At 37.3% G+C, this 16,363-nt stretch overlaps 1 protein-coding gene across 4 annotated transcripts in view; it reads left to right on the forward strand.

Annotated features, from left to right (window-relative positions):
* The window catches only part of arhgdia (Rho GDP dissociation inhibitor (GDI) alpha), a 60,840-nt gene that overhangs the window by 1,133 nt on the left and 43,344 nt on the right, over window positions 1-16,363 (forward strand). Inside the window, exon 1 of one of the 4 annotated variants that reach the window (XM_059948332.1) lies at window positions 196-352. The exons of the other annotated variants lie outside the window; for them this stretch is intronic. The gene's annotated coding sequence lies outside the window, so the exon portion shown is untranslated. Of the gene's footprint in view, window positions 1-195; window positions 353-16,363 lie in introns of those variants that run through there. 4 annotated transcript variants of the gene reach the window in all.

A 16,363-nucleotide genomic window follows, 5' to 3' on the forward strand; every position in this document is an offset into this window, starting at 1 on the left:
TTAATTATTTGGATCTTTTGTGCTTTTTTTAACCTACACGTGAAAGAAACATGTATGGCCCGTTTCCTGTGTCCGTCGCTAGTTCTTTCTTCGGGTAGGGCGGTGTCTTGGCGCCCGTTGCAGCTTTTACGGCGACCAGGAAGTGAGATTTTCATTTTAATGGCGGCGATTAGTCGTTTATGTTTTTAAAAAATCGCATCGTTGGTCTTTGCTAGGAAGTTTCCTTTGCATAAGCTTCATCGATTGATATCACGAGGACAAAAAATGTGCTCTTCAGTACAGAAGCCCCACTTAATAAATTACATTCGACGTTAGACTCCTATTGTACAATATTTCTTTGGCTGCTAAGCAGGTAAAAATTGCAGATTGCGGCAAATTAAGTGACCGGCCATGTTGATCGTGCATATTTTTTGACATTATTTGCATACAGGTTAAATTGACTTTCTTATTTTACGTCAAACTAGTGCAAACGCTGCTGTATTACGTGGAATTTTCGCAATTAATCTGATTATCTTATATCAGGACATAATGCATTGGCTCAGTATTTAATTCTTCACAAGACCAGACAAGATTGTTTAATGGTATTTCCAGTACACAAGTGTAAAGGAGAACGGAATAATTGTTACTCTGGATCCGACGCAGCACAAAAAAAAACATAAGATGAAGTACACAATAATGAAATAATACACAATAAATATAAATGCATAGATTATGTACGTTGATTGTATGTTCTTAAAGTGACACAAGGCACAGGTGTGACTGTGACAGGAAATGATAAAGTGGTGGAGGTGCCGATCAGCCTTACTGCTTGGGGAAAGTAACTTTCTGAGTCTGGTGACCCTTGCATGGATGCTACATGGCTTCCACCCCCAGCCTCAGAACACACTAAATTGGATGCTACAGCATTTGAGCATGAAACTATTTAGCCCATTGTTTGACAATACCAAATAATTTCCTCTGACTTTCCCTAATAGGGTGATACAATTTTTTAAATGTGTTTCCCTGAAAAGTATTCTGAGCTCAAGCAGCTATTAATGCTTGTCTGAGGCATTTAGATTTTTTTCAAACTCTCCTTTTGGAAATGAGCAAATGCATTTTCTGCCTGCGTGCTACCTTGAAGCAAGAGAGACCAAGGGGAAGTGAAAAACAGGAAGTGTATGCTGTGTCAAATTGTACACTTTTGTCTTGCAGTTAATGTGAATAACAGCTTTAGAAAGCAATAAATGTCATGAGTATAAGTAAACACTAATATTTTGCCAAGTTCCTATGCCACTTATTTTTAAACTGCCAAATGTGACCCATTTCTTTCCCCTGCTTTTAACTTGTAAATTCTTAACTGGGAAATGATACAAGTAACTTTTAGTAATCAGGTACAATATATAAAATGTGTTGGCTCATGAAAGCACACGAGGAAACAATGTTTTTTTTGGCTTAAGTAATGAATATGTTTCAGACTGAGATAGAAAATGGTGAAAATAACTTTTTAAATCTGAAAACCTAATGAATTTTACTATAAAATCTGAATTACCTTTGATTTTGCCTTTTATTTCTAGAAATGCACTGTCATGCATTTCATCCAATATTTCCTTTACTAAATTAGTGTTATATTTAAGGGCAGAGAAATTTAAAACAATTGGGCAATACAGTGGCTCATCTCATAAAGGTACAGAGGCCTGAAGAGAGACACTCAGTGATTCAGGTACGGCTTCTTCCCCTCTGCCATCAGATTTCTGAATGGAAAGTGAACCCATGAACACTATGTCACTGCTTTTTAATTTCTATTTTTGCATTGCTTAATTAATTTATTATATTTATTTATCGAGATACAGCATGGAACAGGCCCTTCTGACCCTTCATGCCGCGCCTCCCAGCAATCCCCGATATCATCCTAGCCTAATCACGGGACAACTGACAATGATAAATTAACCTACCAGTTGGTACATTTTGGACTGTGGGAGGAAAAGCTATGTGGTCAAGGGAAGAACGTACAAACTCCTTACAGGCAGCAGCAACAATTGAACCCAGGTCACCTGGACTGTCTTAAGTGTATTGCATTGTACTGCTTCAGCAAAGACAACAAATTTCATAACATAAGCCAGTAATATTAAACCTGATTCTGATGCTGCTTCAGAGACTTGGGTTCTGTATGTGGAGTTTGTACATTCCTACTGTGACCGTGTTTCTTTTCGGTTCTTCTGGGTTTTTTTGCATATGCCAAAGATGTGCAGATTGGTAGGTTAATTGGCTGTTGTAAAATCTCCCTGTTGTGTAGGCAAGTGGTGGAATCGGGGGAGAGTTAATGGGGATGTGGGGAGAATTAAATGAGTTTGTGATGGGTGGGAGTGGATGGCCTGTATCTGTTCTAAGTAACTCTTCACTTCAGCTTAGAAAATGTGGCATATAATTAATCCTTCAAGCTGTCTGCTATTAAAATGTTAGCTCGCATGGTTTGTCATAATCCCCCCATTTGAATGAAGAGGGGAAGTAGATTGCACTGATACATTAAATGATAAAGCAACTCCGTTGATAATGCTTCCCTTTAATTTTTGTGATCTGCAGTGTCCCCAGCTATTTCCTTTTCTTCCAATGGAGGGAGGATATCCAACTTCCAGCTTTGAGCTGAGAACATGGTTTTGTAAAAGTGATTACTGTCTGCAGCATTTTCTGCTCTGCCTTATTGAACTTGAAATTGTGGTTGTCCATTAAAATGTTTTTTGAAGTTATGCTCCGAATAAAGCTAAATTTGTTTTGTAATTAATTTCTCAATTTGCATGTGCATTTTGTAATTTTCTACCATTGCCATATTTGTAAAAAAAATTGCAGACAAAGGTATTATCAGGTGCATCTTACTACACTGTGTATCTTCACCTATTGTTCTGGTAGTCTTTGCTCCATTTGTCCCATTTGAAGGCAAGGTCCACATTTAAAATCTTCATGGAAAACTAATTAGACCCCAATTTTCTAAAGTGTCAGATTAATGAATGGTTGAATAATAATGAAACAATACAGATAAATTAGTGCTTTCAAATGTGACAAGTAGGGAACCAGTTTCAGCTGGTATGGGCTCCGAGCACAGTGCAAGGAAGTGAGATGTCAAGATGATGCGGCCTGTGGTATTCTATTAAATGGTGCTGTGGCAGCTACTATACATTGTGTTTTTAGTTTGAATAATTTTCATGCTAATTATTCATTAGATTGAAAACTGCTATCAGCAGTATGAATGGGAGAAGGATGACTGACAAAGAAATATTGTTTAAACTGAAAGAGGAAAAACTGCAGATATGGGTAATCTGCAAAACAATGTTGAAATGAATGTGTGGGCCAAACAAAGAAAAGAGAAGGGGACTGGGATGTCACAGTCTGGAAAAGTCAGAACACAAGCACATTAAGTTGCAGAGAGAGGAAGGGTGCAGAATGATGTACAGATTAAAGTTATCAAGGTAATAGCAGATTTGAAGACTTGACTGTTTGAGAACAAAAAAAGAGACAAATTGAAACAGGAAGGTATAGCCACATCTGTGGAGGGGAAAGAAAAAGGAGTGGTTACCTGAAATTATTAATTTCATTAAGTCCTGACGGCTTCAAAGTGCCATACGACGGTTTATTTTGGGACCATTGGTGCAAAGTAGGAGGTCAGGAGGTGACAAATGGGTCAGAGCTGCAGTGTAGCATAAAATTAAAGTGACGGGACTAGATGCTTGACTGCTAGAGAGGCTTTTTTTTTGTACTTGTGTTCTGTGTAGAGGAGACCACATCATGAACAATAAATGCAATACGCTAAATTGGCAGAAGTGCAAATTGATCGTATCATCTGCTGGTATTATTTGGCTCTCTGTGTGGTGGAAAGGGAAGCAGGGGTTACATTCCTGTTGATGCCTGCAGAAGTGAGCAGGCTGGGGAGGGGGGGAGGTAGTTGATTAAGTCGAAAGAGGGGCCAGGTAGATGTGGAGGGAATAGTCTGAGAAAGGAGAGGAAAATGTCCGATGGTGCAATCCTGTTGGAGGTCACAGAAATAGTCCTTTGAATGTTAAAAGTGAGGATAAAGATCTTCCAGATGACCCACTGCAAATGATGGGACTCATCACTCATTAGGTGACAATCTTCTACAAAACTGTTAGTTTTTTTACCACTGAAACCACAGTTTCAATGGTATCGTTCAACATTCAGTGCTGCAATTTGTTGGTATTTTATGATGAATCCTTAGCAATACACTTCTGTGTATATAGAAAGGTTTGTTTGAACTGGAGCCAGGTGTAATATTTAAATTGTGTCCATTGAAGTTGATGACTACAGAGTTGACACTGAAGTCAAAGAAATGCTTATTGTTGTGGCTGTAACCTGAAACTGTTACTGTAAAGTACCTTAGATAAAATGTTTTGGAAATGAAGACTTGTGTACACTGATTCTATAATTAAAATGAGCAGTCTTATGCAGGAAGCATTTGGTCAAATGAAGCAAGGCTGATCTTTTGTTTAATATGGTGGAACTCCTTGCCAGCTTTTATAAGCTAGTTTCATAAATGTGTAATTATCTGCTTGGTATGCAGTGTTTCTCGTGTGCTTGCATGGATCCATCTGTCACCTCACACTTGCATCAGCTTATTAAAACTTTAAAAATGTTGACACTCTGTAACATTTTTTAGTGACTGCATCATTATTCAGTTTAGTCTTTTGATTGCAGTTTTGATGGAGTAGCAGATCTGTTTTGGTTTCAAGTGGAAAAATGTTGCCAGGGAAATTACTTTTTGTAACTACATCATTGATCAAAGGTGTTCTTGCTGCTATATTGTAACTAACAGTGAGCTACTAAATAAAATCCACGTTACAGTCCTATGAATACAATAACAAATCTTTGCACAGTAGTGAATAAGATTAATTAAGAATTACACTTTTTTATTAAGGATTTATTGTAAGTCTACTGTACATTTGAACTATTTTTTATAATATTTTGTGGTAAGCTGAATTGCATTAGAAGTGCTTAAGTTGGCTTTGTGTTGTACTTGCTAGCCGTAATTGTCTAATTCAAAGATGTAGTCAACAGAAGTACTATTCATATTCAGCATTTGAAACTCTTTTGAATTGAAGCCATTTGTATCACATCAACTGTTTTTTTTCCCCTTTTATTTTTGCATTTTTAACTTAAATCCTTTGCCCTCCTAAACTATTTTCCACATTAACTGGTTAATTTCAAACATTGTGTTTTTTTAAAAGACTGTTTCCCCTTATTTTTTCACTTTTATGGTTACTGAGTTACACAGCAATTGAGACAAGTTGGAAGGAATAGTTGAAAACTGAAAGTGGGTGCCAGTTCAGTGATTGTCACTTGTTGTCACTTATTCACAGTCCAGAGAAATGAAATGTCAGTGAAAAAGATGGAGAAACAGCTTGAATCTGAGAGGCAATGGGCTGGAACGGAGTTTTATGTAACAAACTAGGTTTTGTTTGACTATCTGGACACCATCATTTTACTGGAATTCATTGCAGTTTGATATCTGCAAGTTATTCTAATTAAGTAGAATATAGTTTGTTTCCTAAAAATGTCTTGAGTTTTATACTGTGACATTTTTTTAGATTGCACCTCTTTGTGCCAATCTTCCAAAGAATTTCTTTCAGCCTATTCTGCTGTCGGCTGCCGGCATCTCCCAGGGTTCAAATAGTCAGTCCAGATGGAGAATAAGTAGTTAGTAGCTATAGGGGAAAAATAGTTTTAGGCAGCACTTTCAACATAACAAAACATGCTTAGATATTATGTTTGTTTAAAACAATGTTGATATCTGTCCAAGGTTTGAAGGGTTTATTAAGCAAGGTTTAGAGTTTCATCAAAGAAAGAAGATGTTAAAGTAGGGGTTCCCAACCTGGGGTCCATAGACCCCTTGGTTAATGGTAGGAGTCCATGGCATAAAAGTTTGGGAACCTCATGTTAAAGGGTTGAAGGAGAATTCTAGGACTTGAATCTCAGTACTTGAAGGCATATTTAGCAGTAAAAAGTTGGCTAAATTTAGAGATTGTTGTGTGCCTGCATTGAAAATGTGTAAATGGTTCAGATTTGGAGGAGATTAGGGAGACATTAAAATAGCAGAAGTAAGCCATTCACCTCCACCACTCACCATGATCATGACTGATCATTCACTTCAGTACCCTATTCCTTTCTTTACTCCATTTCCCTTGACCCTTTGGCATGAAGAAATGTGCTTAACTCCTTAAATTCATTTAACTACTGGGCCCTTACTGCCTTTACTAATAGAAAACTCCACATGTTTGTTACCTTCTGGCTGAAGAAATTTTTTCAAATTCTTGTTCAAAATGGCACATCTCCCCAACCTGTCCTAAGGCTGTGACCCCCTAGTTGGACTCCATCTGTAGGAAGACCCTCCTTGTATTTAGTCTGCACAGTTCTGTTATAATTTTTGCGGGTAATTTTTTCTGGGATCCATTTTCACTCTTTTGTACTCCCAACAAATGTGGCCGGTCTGTCTTTGTAATCCAATTTTGCTATTCCAGTCTTCTTTCATTGTAATCTCTTCACAGCATCTTTCTTCAGGCAATTAAGATAAAACTGCAAATGGGTCTCCCTCTGGTCCTATACATCTGAAACAAGACATCCTTGCTTCTGTCTTGTCCTCCCGCACTGGAGCCAAGTGTACTTCCGAACTAAGACGCACAAAATGCTGGAGGAACTCAGCAGGTCAGGCGGCATCTATGGAAATGAATAAACAGTTGACGTTCCAGGCCAAGACCCTTCTTCAGGATACTTCCTAACTGTCTGCTGCCCCTGAAGGCTCACTTCCAGTGATTAATGTACAAGCACAGAGTGAGTTGCCACACTGTCCCATTTCCTAATCTGTCACTGTTCAGACAATAATCTCTTTCTTTGTTAGAACCAAACTGATCTCATGTTTATCGACATTAAACAAATTTGTTTAAAGCACATTCCAGCTTTTCTATCTTGTTGCTGCTCTTACTTTCCCTACCTCCCAGCCTTGTCTGATCTTTTACTGCTCCCTCATTCAAATCATATTGAAATAGCTACAGCCCAAGCACTGACCATTATGACACTAATGCTGCCCGGATAGAGACTTGTGTATTCCTACATTGTGTCCTGTCTGTCAACAAATTGGGGCTAGTACATTACCCCAAGGTCCTTGTGCACTTGTGTTGCCCCTTATCAAAAAGAGGAAGGAATGAAGCAACAACTGGACTTGAAATCAGATTTTAAGCTTTATAAAATGGAGGAATTGTTTAACTAAAGCTAATGTAGTTCTACAGGCAGGTTTGTTTGTGAAAGGATAGAGCCCAATGTGGACTAGAGCAGCAGTTTTCAAACGTCAGGTGACCCATTTTAATTTATGCAACCCAATAAGAATAACTTGTTAACTATATATAGGTTAAATCAAGCCATTGGTTCAACCAAGAATCAGTCTTCAAACTACTTTTATTAAACATATTAATACTTACAAGTAGTGATTTTGAAATCACAAGGTTCAACTGTATAAAACCCAGTTTGTCAACTGCAACTAAACATATATGACTGCATTAGAATAGCACAGCAATCAATCAATCTGTTTCTTCTTTGGAGGGGTCAAGCCATTAGTAAAAGCCATTTCGGTAAAGTGCCGGTAGCAGAGCTGTCAGATGTTAAGATTGTTGAGAGTATATTTAAAGGTACCTGTCAAGAATGTAATAGAATAATCATATCTAAAAGTAATAAAGCCATTGACAGTTTTATTGGCAAAAGTGAGTGGAACTGGGCAGTGTTGACTATTTTTAGAAACATTGAACAGTACAGCAAGGAAATAGGTCATTCAGCCACTGAGCCTATGCTGACTCAAATACCTACTTGCACTGTTCCTGCAATAATCTGCAATAATAATTTTTTATCCACATAGCCATCAACCCCCCCCACCAGAGATTCTCTCCCTCAAATACATATTAGGGGTAATTGACAGTAGCCAAGTGTATTGCTAGTTTGCAGACCTTTGGGACGTGGGAGAGAACTGGAGCGCACAGAGGAAACCCCACTCAGTCACAGGGAGAATATGCAAACGCCACCCAGCTGGCACCTGAGGTGAGGATTGAACCTGGGTTTCTGGCGCTGAGTGCAGCAACTCTTACTAGCTGCTCCACCACAGTGTATCTTGAAAAAAATACAATTCCAGTTGTGACCATTGTGATCTATTGATCTGATCCTAAAAGTTTTACACTGTTGTTAGATGAGCAAATGTAATTTTATTCCTGCTCTCAAAAGTATAATCTAGGGTATTAATTCTTGGGCATTCATAGCAAATCTTTGTTCTAATATGGCCACTTTCTGACTTCATCTCACTTTCTAAGCCATAGTGTTTAGCCCCCAGTAAATTTCACAATCTTAATTCAGGGGAAGTATTATGCAGAGACAGAATTTCCTAATGCTGAGAAATAGAATCCACTGACTGCAGTTTCAGCACCTTTTATAGCAATGAGAGCATGAGCTGGCAAACGCTACTGCTCTCACTTGTTTCTGGAAACAAGTTGTGGAGCAAGGAGCATTAGGAGGGTAAAAGTGTCATTAACTTTTTCTGAATGTGTGATCCACAATCCTGAAGTGGTTTGTATTAACTAATATCATTTCTGAAGATTAGAAATTAAGAATTATTTTGACTGAACTTGGTACTTTTTTAGAATTTCAAACTGCAAAGTTCTGCTACATCTGGGCATGCTAGTATATTGTTAAACGAGAGCTTCTTAATGTTTCATGAGATGTGTATTGTTCTAGAAATTATATTGAAGCACCATCTGTTGATCAATTCACTTCAGTAATCTAATTCAAAAGTTGTATTTTATATTTGTTTTTTAACTGCTGGTATCAGTCATTGGAAAATATGTGAAGAGTCAGCAGTTAAATGTATGATCAAATGTTGTTTCCCTGCTCATTTCCTTATTACTCTGGGGATTATCCAATCCAGATATAAAAGTTTATTTTAATTAAATCAGAAGTATGTCACTGACACTGTTCTTCAGATATTATTTAAATTGGCTGTCAGTTGTATTTAAGAATTAGAGCAGTCATCCCCAGCTGGTGCTGATTTTATTTAAATTTTATTATTATACACGTTTTTTCAATCTTCTCTGGCCAAAGTCTGTACTGTAATTTTGGACTGTTTGCAACAATGCGTTTATATTTTCTGTTGAATACGGCAGTCAGATAAACTAGCCACATTTCCCTGGATTAAATTCTATCCAGATGGCTCTGTTTTTCAAACAATATCCCTTCTTCAAACCTATGATGTCTTCTGCTTATATTTTTGTATCTAGTGCTGTTATGTAATTGCCAACATTTATAGCACTTGCTAAATGTTAGAATTTAGGCTGTAAGGTGCCTTGCGATATTCTGGGTGTTAATGGACAAAAAAAAAATGCGCAAATCTTTCTATAGGCACCATATTCTTCACAGCTAGAAAATTTTAACCATTTTTTCTAAACACAAGTGTGTAAAATGTGCATAGTAAATCACTTGGCTGAGAACTTCCTTTCATGTAGGTGCATATTAATTAGCATGATCAATTGTATGAATTTATCTTTATATGAGGTTTAATTTGCAAACCCCATTGGATTTTGTATAGGTGTGAGGTGTACAGAATTCTTAACTTGATGGGATAGCTGTGTAGTTTCCACTGTAGCTGGGTCCAGAAGCAGATGTTCCTTTCTCAATATATGAACCAGTCATTCAGTACACAAATGAGAAGAAATTTTCACACAAAAGGTGGTGAATCTTTGGAATAAACTTCCTGACGATTGTGGAGTCTCAGTCACTTAGTATATTTAAAAAATAAATTGAGCAATGAGGTTAATGCATAATGCTAAAGCATCTACTGCAGCCTTATTGATCAGTGTACCAGATGGGTTTACTGCTGTATTTCTTGTTCTTACAAACAGCTGGAAATTTAAAAAAAGTGTCTGCTGGTCCTCTTTCAGTATTTTGAATTTGTCAGCTTAAGCTAATTTTATTATGAGCTGTGTATTTTTAATTCTGAGAACTAATTAATTGGATATCACCTTGTAGTGAGTGATTAGTGAGTGAGTAAGTAATGCAGATTTCAAGGCATTAATTGAATCTATATTTTTACCTAAATTGCTTTTGGAACAGCCCAGAACAGAACCCTCAGTTCTTTCTGTAAAGGCAGGAAGCAAAGCTGTGCACAATACTCTAATGTGGCCTAAACATAGTTTTAAAAGCCTTCAAGTGATGTTGCAGCTGTATATGCTTAATGCCACTGTAAGCACTATTACCCTTAACCAAAGGCACGTTAGTCCCAGTCTGCTAGGATGTTGCCCATTGCTGAAGAGGATACAAAAATCTCTGGCAAAGCCCCAGTAATGTCCTCTTGTCGCACAATCTGTGATATATTCCATCAGGCACTGGGCATGCTTCCAATTTAATAGTCTTCAAGATACTTGGGAATAGCTTGATTAACTTGCCCTAGAATATCAACATGTATCTCCATGATTTTCTTGGTGAATACTAAATACAAACTACTCATTTAGTAACTTCCATTTCTTTTGGCTCCAAACATAATGCCTTTGTCCTTGAGTGGCCCTTTTCTCTTGTTTTCAATATCTGTAAAAATGCTTTGGGATATTTCTTAATCCTCCTTGCAAAGCTCCCTTTTAGGGTTTCTGATGCTGTTTTCTGAAATTTTTGGCTAGGTTTTGGTCGTCTTCACCCCACCTGCCCATTTACATCAGGAAAGTCTGTTTTTGCTGTGTTTAGTGTCAGATGTTATTAGTAGAGTAGTGTATTTTTTTCTCTAAGATTGTCACTTGTATAATGGACTGAATGACTTTGTGCTGTGGCTATATTTTCTAGTGTTCCAGAATCAGGTTTATTATCAGCAGTAGCATGCAAAAAATCAAATTATTATCAATTACAAATTAAATATTTGTGTAAAAATCAGATGGTGTTCATGGACTGTTCATAAATCTAATAGCTGCTTCTGAAGATGTCCCCTGGTGGGGAGGTTTGTGCCTGTGATAGAACTGATTTAAGTCTACAACTCTCTGCAGCCTTTTGCTGTCCTGTGCATTGCAGCCTCCGTACCAGGTTGATGCAACCAATCAGAATGCTCACCACTGTACGTTTGTATAAATTTGCAAGTCTTTTGACATACCATATCTCTTCAGCTCCTAATGAAGTAGAACTACTGGTGTACATCAATGTGTTGTGCCCAGGACAGAGGCTGTGTGATTTTTATTTATTTGTTTGGTGATACAGTGTGGAGTAGGCCCTTTGAGCCATGCCACCCCAGCAACCCCACAGCCCTGATGAATCTTAACCTAATCACGGGACAATTTACATTGACCAATATTTGGACTGTGGGAGGAAACTGGAGGACCCAGGGAAAATCCATGCATTCCACAGGGATGACCTGCAGAGAATCCTTACAGAATGACACCAGAATTGATCTCCAAACTCTGGAACACCTCACACTGCAATAGCATTGTGCTAACCACTACACTACCGTGTTGGCATAAAGCAGCTTAGCCTTCTACTGCTGATCTCTCAATGAGGACTGAATTGAATTGAATTTGAATTGATTTTATTATTTATATCCTTCAAATACACGAAGAGTAAAAATCTTTACGTTACGTTTCCGTTCAAATGTGCAATTATAGCAATTTATTTTAAATATTTGTACAACAGGATAGGCAATAAACATAGAAATACAGTAGTGTCAGCAGGGATTAAGCAGTTTGATGGCCTGGTGGAAGAAGTTGTACCAGAGCCTGTTGGTCCTGGCTTTTTTGCTGTGGTACTGTTTCCTGTATGTTCGCAGCTGGAACAGTTTGTGGTTGGGGTAACTCGGGTCTCCAATGATCCTTTGGGCCCTTTTTACCCACCTGTCTTTGTAAATGTCCTGAATAGTGCACAGTTCTCTGCAGATGCGCTGGGCTGTCTGCACCACTCTCTGTAGAGTTCTGCGATTGAGGGAAGTACAGTTCCCATACTAGGCGGTGATGCAGCCAGTCAGGATGCTCTCAATTGTGCTCCTATAGAGAGTTCTTGGAATTTGGGGGGGCCATACCAAATTTCAACCATCTGTGGTGAAAGAGGCACTGTTGTGCCTTTTCTGCTAGTGCATTTTTCCCTACTTCCCCTTCCTGAAATCCACAATCATTTTCTTCAGCAAGGTGAAGAAATGTTGAGGAAATGTTGCCACTTGCTAGAAATAAAAGGGAAATTGTATTCTGAGGAAATAATCACCATTTGTATTCAGTCCTTGGTCGTTCTGAGAATAAAATGTTCTCCATTAATTTAAAGGATACATATTTTACTCTTTATTATTCATGGGTGACAGAGGAAATGGCTACATTGACTGTTCTTCCTTTATCGTCAATGCCAGTTAAAATTTTGAACCTGTTTTGTGAATTAGTTTTTTTTTTCAAAATGTTTTAGTTTTATTTTCTAAAGCAGCTCAGCTTGCATATATGAAGACCAGTGAACTAGGTTTCTGTGCTGTAAACAGTGTTTTCATTTTGATATACAAGTATTAAGTCTAAGGAATTTAGCTATTCAAATTTGATATCGACACTTGTCCTTTTGCATCAAGCATGTAAATCTGCAGAGACCAACTTTCCCATGACCTTCAGAATACTTGAAGGTTGTGCCACATGATGTACATTCTTTGCCTAATGCATTGCAAAATTTAACTTTATTGGTAGATTGCATTTGTAAACAGGAAGGCCAGGAAAATGTTTTGTAACTCTACAATATTAAACTAATTTAAAGTAAAAGATGGATATTCCAAAATGTGAGTCGAACTTTGTGTTTTCTTTAAGCGAGGTGCACATGTATCACTTAGTGGCATGATGATGTATGCTATTTACCTACGTTTACAGATAACCAGCAATGCATTATGTAAACAAAGAATGGTTAATCAAACGATTCACTTATAATATTGCTGAAATATTAAATACACAACAGAAAACACCTTGCAACTTCCTGCATTACATGTTATTTTTTGAAGTCTGCATAAGAAATAAGAAGCTGGACCTATCCATTGACACATCTGTACTTAGGAACAGACAGTCCAATGATTCATTTTAATGGGTTGCAGGATAGTACATGGATTGGTACTGCAAGCATTTCTGCATGTTTTCTTCATTAGAATATTTTATAGGCTCATTTTTGCACTGTATCAATGTTCTTCATTTTGATCTGGGTTTTTTTATCTGTAGTTATGTAAAAAATGTATTAAAAAACTAATAAAAAAAAGAATATTTTATAGGCTCATTAGGAAATTTGGAACATTTCACCATGAGAAGAGCTATGATAAATATGCCTGACAATGGAATGTCAAAATATAGTGTTTTTATTTTACACTGAAGTTGATACATTGTCTTGATAGTAATTGCAGAGTAATAAATATGACAATCAGGTTAATGTAACTTGAACTACATTTGGTAAATGTGACCTTCTGAATATCCTGCTTTGTACATTTACCTGCAAAATACAGTCCATCATTGGCCAGATATTGACAATAAGAAATGGGAACAGGTATAGGCTATTTGGCTTAAGCCTGCTATACCATTGATAAGATCATGGTTGATCCAACTTTCTTTACTTTTTGTCCTCTACCTATCACTCCTGATTTCCTTGGAGGTTGAAGATTTATCACAGTTTTGAATATACTCAAGTATTTATCCTCCATCTTTCTTTGCAAGAAATTGCAAAGCTCTCGACCTTTTTGAAAAAAGGTTCTTCCTCAGTCATCCACATTTTGAGACCACGTCCTTTAATCCTGGACTCTGACCAGAGGGGAGGCATCCCCTAGCATTTACCTTGTCAAGATACCAAAGAATCTTGTTTCAATAAATCTCATTCATACCTTGTTCAATCCAGTATCGTCCTACTGAACCCTTCCTAAATTGCTTCCACTGATTAAATGTTTCCTAGGGGACCCAGAACTCTGTACTGTGTGGCCTTGCTAGTGCCCAGTATGGTTGTAGTAAAATTTTCTTAGTTTTTATTTGCTAACCCTTTTTGAAGTAAAACCAGCTTTTTTATTAACCTTCCTGACCTGTTTGTTAGCTTTGTTTCATATACGAAGAGCTCCTAATCCCATTGTGTTGCAGCTTTCTATCTTCCTCTAATTAAATCTATTTTCTTTCTTCCAAAATAAGCAACTACACACTTCTGCTCTCTATACTCGGTTGCAAACTTATTGCCCACTCATTCAACCTAGTAATATGCCGTTGCAAATTATTTGTATACTGTAGATTTTTGCATCTCCAACAAATTTGACTATGATACATTCACTTCCTCCTAAATCATTAGTGAACAGCTCCATGTCAGTACTAATCCCGATGGTTACGGATCTTAAAGTTACCCCCTTATCTCTACTCCCTGTTGGCTAGCCAATGCTTTTCTGTCCAATCTGATATATTGCCTTCAACACCATGAGTTTGCAAGTGACCATGTGTGGCAGCTTGTTAAGTATCTTTTGAAAATTTGACCTACAAGTACAAAGCAAAAACAATCTCAGAAGTATGTTTTCAAGAATTTTTTGCTTAAGTAATTTTTTCCTAGTTATCTGTTGAGTCTTGAATTTTTCTCATCAATTTGGTGTAAAAATCCAAATCAGTTAATAATATTATGATTATGTATTTTGACAGGTACCTAGTACACCCCTTTATTGTGTAGAATTGAAAATTTGAAATCAATAAAATTAATTTAAATACTGAAAAATGGTGATTCTTGTCTTGAAAATATTTGAAATCTATTTTTTGATAAACAATTACAAGTTTGGATACATGTCAAAATGCATAAATCAATAATAAAATTTGCCTTGGAACATGTTAACTTGTTTGTAGCATTCATAAGTGAAAATAAAAAAAAACTTTGAGTTGTCTGCTCCATTTTGAAATACCTATTTGGTGAAATTAATGAATTCTGGTTACTAAAGTTGAAAATGATTTATCACCAAAGTATATACATGTGACCATATACAACCCTGAGATTTGTTTTCTTTCAGGCTGTAGGAACAATTTAGTGATGGGGAGTGAAGTTATCCCTACTGGTTCAAGAGCCTGATGGTTGAGGGGTATTAGCAATAGGAATGACTTTTGTTGATGTTTGAAATTAAATTAATTGTTTACTGATTAAAACTTGAACCATAGTGAATATAGTTTTAATAATCTAGCAGTAAGTTAATGGGTATCGGAGTAAACTAATCTAAGTGGCTGGTTTCCAGAAAGCTGCCTTAAATTTATTTTTTGGGCTCCACAAATTTTCTTTGCAATACAAATGGTTTAGTAAATTGGAAATCTCAATGTTTTTGTTCTGAAGTGTCTGGAGAACTTCACTGCAGCTGAAGGATACTTGTTTCTGGGGGCCACGTGGTTGCTGCATTTTGGCATTCTGAATGGAAACATTTCACTTTGAGCCAAACAAGAATTTGCTTATTTCATCCTCTGAAATGTATTAGTGAGCCTATCCACACACCAGTGGGGGAGGGGGGTGGAATGTTGCCATGACTGAAGCTCCTAAGAGAAACTGGATATGCTGTGACATTCTCTCTCCCCGCCCCCTCCACCCCCAGCTGAAGCATAGAGACCGAGGAATGACCTTAGTTTATACAGTCATGAGAAGCATAGTTAAGGTGAGGACTTTATCTTGTTTAGGGATGTTTAGAGCAAAGGGGCATAAGTGTAAGGAAAGAGAAAGATTTAAGGGGCTATTTTGTCATGCATGGGTCAGCATGAGCTGCCAGAGGAGGTAGTAGGGGTGGGTCCAATTGCAATATGTAAAAGACATTTGGATAATATGGATAGGGTTTGGAGGGATATCAGAGTAAATTTATTATTAAAGTACATGTATGTCATCGTTTTCTTGTGGACATATAGAATAAATTCGTAATAGAATCAATGAAAGACAAAATGTCAACAATGTGAACAACCAGTGTGCAAAAGACAATAAACTGCAAATACAAAAATAAAGTGAGAAGATGTTTTTAAAATATATAAGTAAGTAATATATTGAGAGCATGAGATGAGGAGTCCTTGAAATTGAGTCCTTCGGGTTTGAGAACAGTTTAGTGATGAGCTAAGTGAAGTTATCCCTTTTGGTTCAGGTGCTTGATGGTTGAGAGGTAATAGCTGTTCCTGAACCAGGTGGTGTGAATCCTGAGGCTCCTGTATCACCTTCCCAATGATAGCAGTGAGAAGAAAGCATGACCTGGGTGGTTGGGGTCCTTGATGATTGATGCTGCTTTCCTACAACATTCTATGTAGATGTGCTTAATGGTGGGGATGGGCTTTACCAGTGATGGGCCCAAATGAGTCTAGTTCAAGTGGACAGCTTGGTCAGTATGGATGAGTTGAGCCAAAGG

Source organism: Hypanus sabinus, chromosome 23 (genome assembly GCF_030144855.1).
Source record: "Hypanus sabinus isolate sHypSab1 chromosome 23, sHypSab1.hap1, whole genome shotgun sequence".
Classification (NCBI taxonomy): Eukaryota; Metazoa; Chordata; class Chondrichthyes; order Myliobatiformes; family Dasyatidae; genus Hypanus; species Hypanus sabinus.